The 14,346-nt window shown below is 38.6% G+C and overlaps 1 long non-coding RNA gene across 1 annotated transcript in view; it reads left to right on the plus strand.

The window, feature by feature from the left end:
• LOC120398819 overlaps positions 1-13,109 on the plus strand; it is a 92,177-nt gene extending 79,068 nt beyond the window's left edge. The window contains exons 5-6 of the long non-coding RNA XR_005594726.1: positions 3,998-4,169; positions 12,370-13,109. This is a non-coding gene — a long non-coding RNA (uncharacterized LOC120398819). The remainder of the gene's footprint in view (positions 1-3,997; positions 4,170-12,369) is intronic.
• Positions 13,110-14,346: the final 1,237 nt, after the last annotated feature.

Below are 14,346 nucleotides of genomic sequence, written 5' to 3' on the forward strand. Positions count from 1 at the left end.
TCAGATTTTTTAAACTTGTATTTTATTTGCTAACACTACTTTTTATTAAACTACTGCATTACCAATTTATGTAGATGTTAGAGATTGGAATAGAGGGATATTTAAATTATTCAAAATTCTGAATAAGCTGCCAGCAAAAATTCACTCTAACTTCTTGATCAGCAACTGGAAAGAAGGCAGAAAAAGTCTACCTCCCACTGAATATTTTACATTTCATCTGCATAGATATTGGTGAAATAAAATGAAAAAATAAAGGCACAAAAACCTTCATCTAGTCAATAATATACAGCTGTCATTTTTTATTAACGGGACACTTTCCAAAATGCTGGCAAAGTCTATATAACCACCAGAACAACTCATAAGTCTGAATCATCCAGTTTTGTATTTTATACCAAGAAATAGTACTTATAGATATACAAAGAGTCAAGAAAAAATATGAATGAAGGGTAAGGTTGTTGATAGGTGGGTGTACAAGGGTATAAGAGAGTCTAAGGAACCCTCTTAGTCCACTGTGCAGCTTCCCTGTACTTATATTCAGCCTACAGTGGAACAGCAGGATTTGTAGAGACTCTACTTATCTCCCGCCTTGTGCAAGCTGTGTTGGGGAACAGATGCAGTCATGGCTCCTCCCAGCCCCAACAAACCAGCCATCTTAGCTGACCTAGCCTAGAAGTGGAATAAAGTTGATAGTAGTATTGGCCAGTAGCAAATTCCCCCCTACATACACTGTGCTAGGGGAAGAATTGTGATTCTCAGACTTCCTTTCCTAGTCTTCTCCCAGTGTGGGAAAGCTACAGGTTGTGACAGTCTCATTCCAAACATTCCACTAAAGTGGTAGAAAACAGAAAACTGGATCCTTCACTCTGATGTACTGTAGATGTCGAGAAAACCAAATTAAGCCCTATTTCTAAATCACTAAGACAATTTTATAGGAGAATCATCTGCTGCTGCTTTAGTGTGGAGTCACTCAACATTTCCATTATAAATCTTGGATTTGGTGGTTTATAATTTGATCATAAAACTTTTAGTTGAAACTTGACATACAAGGTCAGACTCATCTCAGAGGAATTTTAATTTTTTTTTTTTAGCGTGTCTAGTTTTTTGGGTTACAAAAGTGTTCAACCCTTTCCTCCCCCCATCCCCAAAAAGTTACTGATTTTTTTTTAATCTCATGCTTTAAAAAGTGTAAATGTTTAGGCACTGAGCCAGCAAAGGATTTAAGTCTGTGATTAACCTTAAACATGAGTAATCCCACCATATTTCAAAGTTAAGAACATGCTGAATCATATTCTTAAACCTGACCCTGTATAGTTGAGATTGCCCTGAACTTTTATTGAAATCTGTCAGTATTGAACTAAAGATTTTTTTTCCAGGTAACCAAGCAATCACTTTGGCTTTTTCCCCAGCATAAAAAATCTAGTTAATTTCTCTGTATAACTATTTTGCACCAGCAATTTTATAAGGATATCTGATAACCAGGACCAGTGTTCTTGTGCAATGAACTCAATGATATACAGTTCCTCTGAGGGCAGTAGGTGTGATATGTTGTACTGCATAAATCAGTGTATTTAAGAAAGACCTATTATGATCTTGCATGTCACTGAGCCATGGAGAAAATATTCATATAATGTCTGAAGATAACAATGTTCAGTCTTTAAGAACTTTTCCTTTGACATTTTAGCAGATTTTTATTATGGATTTGTGGGTAGATGTGTTGCACACAAAAAAAAATGCCAAGGGAAATTATATTTGGTTATTTTAAATTCCAGCAGCATAAGTATATTCTCTCAAGAGTTTATTAGCATCACTTTAAATTCCCACTTATAACAGTAGAAGCAGAATTTGGCCTGGAAAAAAACAGCTTTCAACAGCTGACTCAAAGGAGTCAGACCAGAGTATGCAAAGACTCATTTCATATTCACTTCCAGTGGATCTTGTTCAAGATCATAATAAACCTGATTGCCTTGTTATGTTTACTGATGTTGTTGTTGGTATGATCTGAACCTTGGCTTCTCTGCTAAGAAAATCTATTAATGTTGATGACCGTGGATTTTCTAAATGTGTATACCTGCACACTAGGAAATGGTACTGTGTCCTTTCACAAATGTCACTGAACTGCCAACAGTCGGGAATAAATTTTGCACACTACCAATCTAGTGCTTGGTTTGAATCAGTGACCAAGTGAGATAATATTTTACCTTACTATAGTAAAATTCCTTCTTCAGTGTTAGAAGAAAGCAGACCTTCTGTGATTCTTTACCATTGTTTTATGACTGTGACTAGAAAAGGAATTTATCTTCCTTTTCTTATTATAATCTAACAACATTCCATTAGATTAATTTATAAAATACAGAAATACAGGGATTGTTTTTATACCTGTAAATATTCTGGGGAACAACAGAAACTGGGACAAGATAAATCCTCCTTCCATAACATTTATAGTTGGAAAACATTTTTGGAGTCATGTTCTTCCCAAATAAACTTTTTTGAGATGCCTTTTAAATAAGAAATTAGAACAGCAATAGAAAAGGCCTTTAACTTTAGACAATACATTTTAAACCATATCTAAAGGATTCAGTCATCTGGATACCAGAAGAACAGAGCTAACTGGGTCAGGTAAATATATTGACCCTTCTAATGAATGTACAGAGATTTATGCTATTCCCCCTCCCCAGCTGTCTTTCCTAATGTTTTATCATGTTTATCTAATGGAAACGGCCAGTGTCTCCACAAAGAGTGCAAAATGGAGTAAGCTGCAATTTAACATAGTAAACATAATGCTATTTGTTGCGACAGAGGTGACCCTTGAATTGAAAAGAACAATTGCACCCATTTAACAAAGTAAAAACCAACATAAAAGACACCATGAAACTCCAACTCACTACTGCCACGATGTATCAATGAGACAGTGCAGGTAACAAATATGTCATAAGTTATGTCCACTAATACTACTAGTTTAATGTGCTCTGCAATCTTTTAGGACCTTATAGGCTCATTCAGGACTGTATTTTGAAAACTAACTCAAACCAAACTCTGAAATGGCAAGTGCAGATTTATTCAGCGCAGTTTTATTCCTATCTTAATTCTTGGGCACATAAGATGCATTTGCATGTGCAAATTGTCATTATATGTCTAGCAATAAATCCAAAATTTTGCATGTGCAAAAACTTGTGGGGGAAAATTGTGGGTATAATCAAACACAGATATTCAAATTGTTCTTTATAATGACAGGTTTGATCTGATAGGAACAACTCAGGATCTTCCCTTTTCTTAAGTGTGAGATCAACATGAGATCTTATCAAACCAGAAAAAAGGGGAATTTGTGGTACATGAGAATATATATAAAATGGATGATTGACTAACAAATAGCTGACAGTAAGGGCAACTGAATGGGCTATCTTATAGGTTCCCATTTGCAACATTAGAGTTAGTTCAATATGTAAGCATAGCTAAGTTTTCATATGGTGACCATGTAGTATCTAGAAAGTCATATTAATTTATCCCCAGGACCCTAAGTAGAAATGTTATTATCCCCCTTTCAGAACTGGGGAACTGAGGTGCAGATTAAATCACACATCTGAGGTCAGCCAGGAAGTCAGTGGTAGAGTCACATATTGAATCCTGATCTTCTGAGTCCCAGTCCAGTATCTTAATCATGAGGCCCTATGACTTTATAGAGCAGAAACATGCTTTGTATTGAAATTTCTTGATTTTTTTTAGAAAATCATTTTTACAGAAAATTTGGTAAAATTCCTTTTAGCTGGTTTTTGAGTTCAGTGAATGATACAGCAGTGTTTTGTTTTCTCAATGGAAGACATTTTTTCTGCTGTGGCTGCTTAGATCTTGTTCTCAATGGCTTGTTTGTCAAACTAGCCTGATTTTATCACTAAATAAGGACAAGTGATACATTTGAATATATTTGGTTTAGAAATAACAATTTTTAAGACTTAAGATCAAGTACTGTGCTATATATGATTTTCCACTCATATTTTAATAGCTAAATTCTGAGCTCCAAATATTGTCCAGGAAGAACCAGTGGAGGATGAGCGCAGTTGAGTTCAGCTCCACCATGCACTCTCCAGCTCCTGCCCTGGTCTTGACACACAGCCAAACTCACCTATACATACTTGCTTCTAACTCCTTGTTTTGGGAAACATCTGCCCTGCATGGTGAGTACACTGCCTGCACCCTCAGAGACTCTTCTGCACAATGGGAATTCTCTTTTACAGATCACTTACATGACTCAAAATGAACTGGAGAGTCTGGTCCAAGGAAAACATACTCAGAGTCTTGTTTCCCATAGCAACCAACAAAGTAGCAGTGATGCTAATATGCATAAAGGCACAAAACTGAATAGTATATGCAGTAATATAAAATACATGTATGAGTGTAATCCCTCTTATCTTTGTAACTGATTGTTCCTGGATCTTGTGCAGATGCAGAAGGAGTGAGATGCAAGGAACCTCTTCCCATGCCTGGCATGCAAATATTAGGGGCTCAATCCAATCACAGTCATTTGGGCCCAGCTCAGTGCAAGGCATACACACCACAAGTACTGTTAATATTACTGGCCACAAAAAAAGAGGAGGCAGAGTCACGGCCAGTGCAGCTGCAGTAGAGAGCACATATCCTACCCTGTTAAGAGTGACCTGATGGTTGTCGTCAATGGGAGATTCTGAAAGCATTCACCTCTATGGATGTGTGGTTGTGCAGAGTCCTCAATAAGGACTCTTCCTGAATGGTACAAGAGAGCACTGTAGCAATGATGGGCTAAAATAACAGCAGTTAAGTCATCAAAATCATAGAGATTTCTGCAAAACCAAATGAATTGAAAGGCAAAGCCTTGATGGCCTCAGTGCATTTGTATGAAGTGAGGAAAGGGATGAGTAAATGGCCCATTGATTTGGCAGAGGTAAGAAGCGACAGTGGTGAAAGAACGGGTTAAGGACTATTTAGAAAAGCTGGACATGCACAAGTCTACGAGGCCAGATGCAAAGCATCCGACAATACTGAGGGAGTTGGCTGATGTGATTGCAGAGCCATTGGTCATTATCTTTGAAAACTCGTGGCAATCGGGCAAGGTCCAAGATGGTTGGAAAAAGGCAAATATATATATTTAAAATATATTTTAAAAAGGGAAGAAGGAGAATCTGGGGAACTACAGACCCATCAGCCTCACCTCAGTCTGCACTGCCAGCAGATCAAGGGAAGTGATTATTCCCCTCTATTAGGCTCTGGTCAGGCCACATCTGGAGTATTGTGTCCAGTTTTGGGCCCCCCACTACAGAAAGGATGTGGACAAATTGGAGACAGTCCAGCGGAAGGCAACAAATATGATTAGGGGGCTGGGGCACGTGACTTGTGAGGAGAGGATGAGGGAACTGGACTTATTTAGTCTGCAGAAGAGAAGAGTGAGGGGGGATTTGATAGCAGCCTTCAACTACTTGAAGGGGGATTCCAAAGAGGATAGAGCTCGGCTTTTCTCAGTGGTGGCAGATGACCGAACAAGGAGCAATGATCTCAAGTTGCAGTGCGAGAGGTCTAGGTTGGATATTAGGAAAAAACTATTTCACTAGGAGGGAGGTAAAACACTGAAATGGGTTATCTAGGGAGGTGGTGGACTCTCCATCCTTAGAGGTTTTTAAGACCCGGCTTGACAAAGCCCTGTCTGGGATGATTTAGTTGGGGTTGGTCCTGCTTTGAGCAGGAGGTTGGACTAGATGACCTCCTGGGATCTCTTCTAACCCTAATCTTCTCTGATTCTATGACACGGATGCCAATCTGTTGTAATAAATTCCCTTCTGTTGACAATCCCTCAAGTTTTATTTTCAGTTGTTGTGCTCATTATATTTTCCATTCCTTGTCTTGTTTTGTCTTTCCCATCCCCGTCTTCATGTTTTTTTAGCTTTCAAGGTTTTAAGGATTGGGAATTTCTTATAATATGTGACATTGTGCCATATGTTTCTGAATCACTTGATCAAACCTAATTCATTTCTGAGAACTGATTATCTCACCTCCAGCTGAAAGCTTTTCAAATCTGTAATCAAAAGTCCCAGAAGCCTGATGGCACACTGCAGTTTTAATATCCAGAGACCTGTATTTCCAGTAAGGTTACCTAATCCAGAATATTGTTTTACTTGCATGAATACAGTATGTGTATTTATCAGAAAGGGAGTTATGTCTTGAGCAGAAAGCTTCACTTACAGGGTTTTTAAGGCCCTGGTTATAATGATGACTCAGTGCTTAAGACGTGTGGAAGAGATCTGTTTTACTGTGTACCTAATTCTAACTTACTGTGCATAACAAAAGCTTCATAGTGACTCTGCTAGACACACTGGGTAGCTCAGTCCTTAAAGGCATAGTCCTCAGTACCACACCATTAACCTTCCACTACCCAGCACTTGATCCTGCATCTGAGTACTCCTTGTGGAAACTGGGAGTGCTCTGTACCTTACAAGATCAGTCCCATCATCTGTGACAAAGCAGAAGTATCCTCAAAAGGAACATTAGACTTTGCTGATCTCATTGTAGCCAGCTCACTCTGCTCTTCACTGATGCAGTATCTGCACACCTCTCTGAACACTGAATGCCAGATTTAAGAGCTGTGTTATAGCTGTGTTGGTCCCAGGATATTAGAGAGACCAGGTGGCTGAGGTAATCTCTCTTTTTTTGGACCTGAAGAAGAGCTCTATGTAAGCTTGAAAACTTCCCTCTCACCAATAGAAATTGGTCCAACAAAAGATATTACCTCACCCACCTTGTCTGAGTTAAGAGCAGTCCTGAAGAGTTAAGGCACCAAACTGGAGGATACAAGGTTAATGGCATCCTGGATTCGTTTGTCTAGATCCCCTGTTCTGCTCCAGGGCTCCAATTCATTCTTGAAATTATTCATGTTGGGTTTTCCCCCCTAGTAGTTAGTGAAATAATAGCTTTCCTAATAAATTGCTCACAGGAAGCCTAAAAGATGTTTTGGGAAATCTCAGCCTACAGAAGCTGACCTTCATTTCAGCATCAGGGAGCAAGTTGTATAATCAAACTGGCAGATATGGCAAGCAGTATCACCTACGTTACTTTCTTTTATAAAGAACCAAGGATGGTTCAAAATCCATATATACTCTTTCAATAATCTATCAAACGAATGAGGCACAGAACTAAGGGGAAAAAGTTAATTGATCCATAAATATATGAAGACTAAATCAAAATTATTACGTAGCATCCTTGAAAAAGTCTCCATAGAGTATATAGATTTTTTTTTCATATGGAAGTATAAACATTGATGAATTAAAATGCCAGTTATAAATCTTCTGGCAGGATAATGTGATTGTGAATAATCTAAAATGCGTTCAAAATGTAAGGCCTGATTCTGCAATTGGAATGATGTAGATGGACCTCTGGACTCATGCCAAGTCCCACAGAGTGCAGTGGAGCACCATGGATACATTGTAGGATTGGTGACAATTGAAAATCTGACAATTGTGATTTTATATTGTTGCAGTTTATCTTGCAATTTTTTTAAAGCTATTTTTTAATTAGAGGCACAGAATCTAGGTGAGGTCCATTTAATTCCCAAGATACAGATCTCAAGATTTAAGGTTGTATGTATCCTGAAAAAAGGAAGTGTCTCTATTGAAAGAATTCAATGAATTAAAAAAACCTAATGAAAATTTCCCATAGGACAGATGGAATACTAAGGCTTTAATTGTTTAATTGTTTAATATAATTGCAGTCGCTGCATCTCATGTGTTGGCAAAATCTCACTTGTAAAGTATCTTACTAGTGCGTGCACGGATGGAAAAAATACAATGTGACCCATTTCACTCTCTCTAAATTTATTTCACTCATATCTGCTTCAGCAGTGGAATGTAGATCCCTCCCTCTTGACTCAAAAATTCTGACCTCTTTTAAGGAGCGTTAAAGGTTTTATCTAGTAAGGTGCAAATCTTGACAGCTCCTCACACAATGACAGAAAGAATCAAGAAACATGTTAAGTGATAAGATGATTCTACTAGAATGGTACCATTTTAAAATGTATCTTGAACTTGGCTATTCTGGTGAGCTATAAAATGGTCAGAATACAGTGTAATTAGGAAAACCAAATTAAACCCATTTCTATTTCACAATGACAATTCAATTATAGCAGAATCCAATGATGATGCTTTAGTAGAAGGTCACTTAACATTTTCATTATAAGACTTGTTTTTTGTGATTTATAATTTGGTTCGGGGGGGGCGGGAATCTCAGCACTAAAACTTGATGTACCTCAGATTCAGAGTCCCAGATGAATTTTGTAATGAGCTTTAAAAAATTCTCATTTACATAACAGAAAGAGAAATGTATACAAAATAATTCAGAGCATCCTCCTTCCATGCTTAAAGCTCGAGAGGGACGTAAGAGAGAAACTCCACAGTAATTTCCCAGTGAAGATTCTTAAAGAAGGGGGCGGAGTTTAGTGCCCTGGAATCTGGCACATTCCAGGGGATCAACTGGAGGCTACCACTTGAGGTTCTGTAGTGGTGTTGACACCCAGCAGCCTCCCCATTACCCTGGTGGTATGGCTTCAATGCTAAACTGCAGGCAGGGACTTTCCCAGTCCTGCTTTTTCCCAGAGGTTGGTGGGGAGGATCCACAGGAAAGTTATTGCAGATTGGGTGTGCATTAGGTACCCAAGTCAAGTTCTGGCTGTAGGCAGTCCAATGAACATCCTTCTCAGCCAGCCTCACACACCCCAATTTAAACTACTTACCCACACCGACAGCTTTCAACCAGCTCCAGTGTGTAGGGGATGGTGCCATGAAGTTATCTGAGCCCTAGTTGGGTAAGGACATGTTGAGATGTGAATGTGGATCTGTACTTCATACACAGATCTCAGGGGCAGAATCAACACATATACTTCAGCTATATGGCTATGCCACATCTGGGATTGCTGGACTGCAGCCCAAACTAAAAGTCCATATAAATATAAACAGTGTATTCCACATAAATAGATATGATGGCCTTGTTTGCATCCAATGGATGCAATCTATCCATATATGAATGGATATTTACACTCAGAATCAATAGATCTCACATTTAGAATATGAACAATAGGTCATGCTGAGATACCATAGGGCTTTAAAAGCCCTTGATTACTAGGTGAAGGACATAAATGCACACCGTGTAGAGGTCAAGCATAGGAGTTTATTACACACAGCACTGGCGGAGTGTTACCTTGCTTATTAGGCTCAGAGATACTGTCAATCAATTGATTACAATAGAATATATAGATTTTCCATGGGTGGGGGAAAGTGATGGGATAGGCAGTTCCACACCCTGGGATAAGTTTTGCAGCAAGACAAGATAGCACATTAGCCAATGGTTAAAAGGTTACATAATGTCTCCGCCCATGGTCTCAAGTTAGCAAGTTAACATTTAATTAATACTTTGATAAAATGTTATTAGTATAAAATATATATGTTGAATTCTGATTTGGGGTCCATAGGAATGGAGTAACTCCTTTGATTGTCCAACAGGTACATTCCTAGGGGTTAAAGCAACGAAACAGTGAAATTATATGACAATAAAGATTGTCCCCTTTATGTCTTAAGGCAGGCATTGGTCCCTGGGAAGGGAGGTGGAAGGATGCCATATCTTATACTGATATGTGCCAATTTTTCATAAACTCAAGGTTCGATCTGTGGGAAGAACGTTCCCTACAGAAGAGACTGACACAATAGGAACAGGGATCCTTTGTTCAATCTGAAACATTAGATGAAACATAATTATTCAGTTATTGCTTCAACATCTGGCATTTCTACTGACCAAGCATATCTTAGCAAAGGCAGTTATCTTGTTTACCCCAGCGTTCTCTTAGCTAATCACTATTTGCTAGGCCTCTGGTCTCTTGACCAAACTCTGGACTTTGGGTCTGAGAAAGAGCTGGCACAATCCATATACCAGGTTGTTATATAAAATGCACATGGATTTTAACCCTTCACTAGGGATGTTTCTGTCTCTTGTTTTTAGTTCCATCCTGCTTTCACTTACAAAATATTTTTAGCTCCCTCAGACCATTTTCTCCTCAAATGATTTTTCTGGCCCTGCTTTACTTTTATACCAAGTACAGTATTGCCAGGAAGCAGAAACTTGTAACTTTGGCAGCATCCTGTTACTAATATAAATCAAGAGGTGCAATGGGCTTGAAACCATCTACAATAAAGTTGTTTTACACCACTCTGGCAATGTAAAGGGCCTTAAAGTCAGAGTAAGTTATATTTCCACACACTTTATACTGTTCCGGTAGAGTAAAAGGGCCTTAAAATGATTTTAGCATAAATACAAATCAGGCTCTATTTGTCTATCAATATATTTCAAATGATGATACTTAGAATAGTGACAGCCACACATGTGAGAAGACGCTCAGGGCCAGAATAGCAATATCCCCCAAACCAAATCACCTTTAATGGGAACACTCCTATATTATATTTTTATCCCTGCCTGTAGTCAACTAGCATGACTTTCCACCTCTTAATAATTAGTATAATAAACAACAGTTTTGATTTATTTCTGCCTAGAATATGAATGACTGTGGCTAGGAGACAGATGAGCCTGGATCTTGAACTGAAGCCAAAGAGCCCATAGGAGTGAAGGATGCATGGATTGCTTTAAAGACCCTTTGTGCTCCTCCAATCATAGGCTGGCTTCACTCCCGGCTAATCCCCTAGTGAAGTCAGAGCAGCCTGTAGACCTGAATGCAGGGCTGAATCTGGGCCATGATCTCTCTCTTCTCCCCACCTTTATGCTCTTTATGTTCAACACTACAATATTTCTCACATGCTTCGTGTCAGTTTACATCACATGAAGCGGCATAACACTCCCAGTTAGTTTTCCCTTATTCTTCTTTATAACAGGGCTAGGACTTCACTGACTATATTTTTGTGGATATTGATACTATTATAGTATTAAAGAGAGAGGGGGAAAATTCTGCTGCTAGTAGAAGGAAGCAAATAGTTTTCTCCTATCCAAGTTCCAGTTTGAGATGGACATCCCCAGGCTGTCTAAGATTTTGGTACATCTGCATCTAAACTTATATATTGAAGAATGATCTCAGAGAATGACTTGAATAACCCTCTGAAACTTGAAAGAGAAGCAGAACAGGAGACTATGCCTTTCTCTTATTAATTATTGTGGGTATTCATGCAATTAAAATTCAATTTAGGACTGATTCTGCAACCTTTGCTCCTGGAAGTCTTATTCACACAGTTTGTCCTATTCAAAATATAAGGGAAAAAATAACATATACTAAAGAGGCCACAATCAGGGCACCAGACTTATCAGGAATTGTATGTAGCATGAGCCCTTTATCACCAGGTTTGTAGTGTGTGTTTGCTCCTGGGGAATCTGTTATCATAGACAAAGGCTTAACTCCTGAATAAGAAAAAAAATGGCCATTCTTATTTCTTTGCAGGAAGAAGGCTAAAAAAGAAAAGCTGAGGGTGATGTTTAAGTATTTGTCTGCAGAGTCTTGGCTAATACTGGTGCTGGATTACAAGAACCTTGAACTCCCTGCTCATTTTATATAAGGAGCATTCAGTTCTCACTGGGTAATAGGCTTAATACCTCTTCCGCAATAAGCCAGATTGCGGGAGGTTCTACACACAAGCCAACGGTGTATCACATAATCGCCTCAATGTGAAGCTGGCATACGATAAAAATGATGAGCAGAAAGTATAAGGTAGCTCCCTGGAAGCTGTGCAAATGTCATTCAGCGATGTTACTACAGCAGAGTTGAGTGAGACATTTGCATTGAACTGCACTCACTCAGATTTAGCCTGGGTTAGAGCTTGTGTTGTGTTGAGCTTCCAGAACCTATTTTCAGCCCACCTTCTGCCATCAACAGCTACACTCCTCCTCCTACAAGCCCAAAGACTCCCTCCTTTTTATATGTCCTTGTGAATGCATTGACCTTCTCCCATGCCTGGCCTTTAAGGCACAATGGGTAGCAGATTCCCTTGCAGAGAATGTACTCACCTTAAATAGGGCAGCAGGAGCATGGAAACATTTTGACTGGTCACATCTCACTGAAGACCTTATTGGCAAAGATGACCCATAATACCCAGAGCTAGGAAACCCCTTTGGTGGCACAGAGGAAATGACTGTTGGTATAGCAGCATTCCTGTTGAAGCACAGCGGGAGCTCTGCTACACCAATAGGCGCTCCAGGTGCCTGTAATGCTTTGTATCACTGTTAATACCTGCAACGTGTAGGTTTAGCTGAGCTTCTGAGCAGCTTGCCAATTGAGTCCTTTGGGGATTCTGACCATTCTGCTGATAACATGGTTCTTAGATTTATGCTAACATTGATATCCTTGTGTCTTATGTTTCTGGATACCAGGTGGCTCACATAGCATGCTGAACTTTGGCTTTGCTACAGTTGATGAGCTGCATCACCTTGGAGTACCATAGCCTCTGGAAATTAAACAACTCGTACTGTTGGAAGATCATCTTATAGAAAAGTCAGTTCTTTGCGTAAATTATAAACCCATAAATATTTGAGTTAGACATGCACTCCAAATGATCTGAGTATCAGAAACGTATTTCAAGAGTTCTTCAATTTCAAAAGAGAAGCAATCTTTAGTTTTGCAATCTATATTCAATGTATACTTGAAGTAATCATTGTTAGTTAAGATGCTTACTGTTTTAACACTCATTTGTAATAGTGTCTCTAATTATTCTATTTTGCTGGCTTCATCTTCTTCAGAAAATCTGTCCAATCATCCTATTTACTAAATTCTTTATGCCGCTAATGATCTTTTTCATTCTTATGCTACTTACATCTTGGCTTAATCACATTGACTTATCTTGTGTCGTTCCAATGCTTAAATTTTATTGCACTATAAGCCATACCTTTCATGCATCATATCCTTGATAAATTATTTGTAATTTTTTGAGAACCAACGTTCTCTATTTTATGATCTCAAAGTGTGAAGTCTTACTTGGTAAAATCAGTCAGGTTTTAGACAGTAGCTTCCTTATTCTGCTTTTTATGAACTTTTCCTGCTACAATGTACAATATTAAGTAACTGTCCCATCTGAAAAATAAAGTACATGTCCAAAGTTGTACGCTCACAAGAACAGCACCAAAATGGTGGTATATATTTTACCCATCTATAAATTGGTGAGATACTTTTAGTCTGCAGCATATAATAAAGATTTTTTCCATTGTTGATAGTTATTGATTATTAGTAAAATAATAATCACACGCACTACACTGAAATCCATAATAAAATGACTGAAATAAATTAACTTAAAAACAGATCTTCAACCTCCAAACAGTGCTATAAATGGGATGAAGACAGACTCAGGGAAAGTTTGAGTAAATAAGCCAACTTTGCAGCATGTCTTGAAGGTTAAGAAATGTAATCTTTGCCAAATCAGTGATGGAAACATCTCTGTGTTGAGAGGCCACCACTGAAAACATTCTGCCGCCAGCTTTCTACCCCAAGTTCAGATCAAGGACTGGTACTAGGAGCCTTCCAGAGGTCTTTGGGTCAGGGAATGTCTTTTTGTACAGCACCTAACACAATGAGGTCCTTCCCCATGACTAGAGCTGTTAGGCACCCTGGTAATACAAATAATAATAATTAATAAATAATTAATACTAATGGTCTCAGCTGGTGGGATGGTAGCTTCTAAACCAGCCTGGTTTCAAACCATGAAAGAGTTAAATTATAAATTATTGTTTTGTTTGTTGATTTGTTTTACTGTAGCACCTTGGAGCCACAGTTGTGGAGCTGTATAAACACAAAACAGATAGTCCATGCCCTAAGGAGCCTGCAGTGTAAACTAAAGTGTGTTCTTTTGAATTGCCAAACCTGGTACACATTTCAGTGTGATAGTTATATGAGGCATACTATGTTCCAAAGGGTAGAAATCTAGATACTAGAAGGTGCACTACTCATAAGTAATTAATCTGTACAAATCTAGGTTAGGTTTGCAGGTGTGTTTGCCATCTCACAATGTTTGTATGTACCACAGCACTCTAATAGATAGTGTACGCTTAAGCCATGCAGACATAAATCCAAGTACAAGAGAGATGAGGAGAACCAGGAGAAGGCAACTAGTGAAAAAAGTTAGTGAAACAGCAGAAAGGGGAAAGTATAATAGAGGAGAAGGGAGAAGAGGAAAAGGGGATGGATGTGGCAGGACAGAGAGAGGCAGCGAGGAGGATAGGAAAGAGACAAGAAAAAGGACAGATGAGGGGGAACAGAAGGGGTTAAAAAGGAAGAAAAGAATAGGAATCTTATTTGTCACAATCCCAATAACCAATGAAATTTTCATAGCTAAAACGTAGTCAATATAATATGCTACA

The sequence above is a fragment of the Mauremys reevesii genome, linkage group 2, assembly GCF_016161935.1.
Source record: "Mauremys reevesii isolate NIE-2019 linkage group 2, ASM1616193v1, whole genome shotgun sequence".
In the NCBI taxonomy this organism is placed as follows: domain Eukaryota; kingdom Metazoa; phylum Chordata; order Testudines; family Geoemydidae; genus Mauremys; species Mauremys reevesii.